A 1,197-nucleotide genomic window follows, 5' to 3' on the forward strand; every position below is an offset into this window, starting at 1 on the left:
CCATCTCCAAAAGGCTCAGCTTCTCAAGAAGCTGACAGTATATTTAGAAGGGTATGTTCCCAGGATGAGAGATTTGGAGTCCAGGCTGATGACATCAAATTTATCTCTTGGTCCATTCTGTTCTGGCTTCAGAGAAATAAGACAGCTGTTAACGAGATTGGTGCCATTTGGTGTGATTTCTGTACCTTAGGAGGAAAGATAAGGGGAAAGAAAAATCAAAGAAGCCACTTTACAAGACACAAACTTGGAAGTAAACTCTTACCTTTCCAGTCCAACAGGGAACCTACCACTTCCTGGAAAAGCTATGCACTAGCTCGCCCTGGCAGAATGTGCCTGAGCATTTGGTTCTTCATTGACTTATCATGCCTCCCACAAAAGCTTATTGTTTACCATGTACCAGGTGATGAGGCAGAAAAGGGTTAATAAAAGTGCACCTGAAAGGGGACTGTCCAGGCGTCCATCCCCTCCCTAGGAACCACCCAGCCTCATCCCCTAGAAATAAATCAAAATGTCCAAACACTCCTAAAAAGAGAAGGTAAGACCCAACTGGTATTAACTGGTTCATCACACACGCACAAACTGTTAAAATCTGTCCGTTAGTTGAACTCTAGCCTCATTATAATACAATTAAAATAAAATGAACATTAAGGCTTGGTCCCCCTCCACCACTGTGGGTTTTTCTGTATGCATTCTGGGTAAGAGCATGTGCAGAAAGAAAATAGTTATATAACCAACATATGTCAGTCAAATGACCTCAATCTATACATCACATCTCCTGCAGTAAGGAAATTTACCTGCCCTTTCCTACGTAAGAAAAAGCTAACCTGAAGTTAGGTGCAGTTCTCTGCCCCGGCGACTTCTATGCTGACAACTTTCTTCTCAAATAAACTTACTTCCTTGCTCTCCTCATTTCAGGCTGAGTCTGTGAATTTGTTCACCTTTTGCAAACGACCAGGGGTTAATTCCAATGACAACACTAGGCAATGGTGAACAAAACTCACATTCCGATGGTGTTTCTGGATCCAGCTGGAAAAGTGGGCAATGTAATTCCTTGGGAGGACCCAGACTTGGGAAGAATTTTCATGGATTCTGACTGACCCCTGGACTCCATGAAGCCTGATAAGGCACTTGAGTGGGACTCTTTCATCTCTAAGAGAAAGTTGGAGTTGATTCCAGCACATGGAAGGGCTGGGCACC

Source organism: Rhinolophus hipposideros (genome assembly GCF_964194185.1).
Source record: "Rhinolophus hipposideros genome assembly, chromosome: 21".
Lineage (NCBI taxonomy): Eukaryota > Metazoa > Chordata > Mammalia > Chiroptera > Rhinolophidae > Rhinolophus > Rhinolophus hipposideros.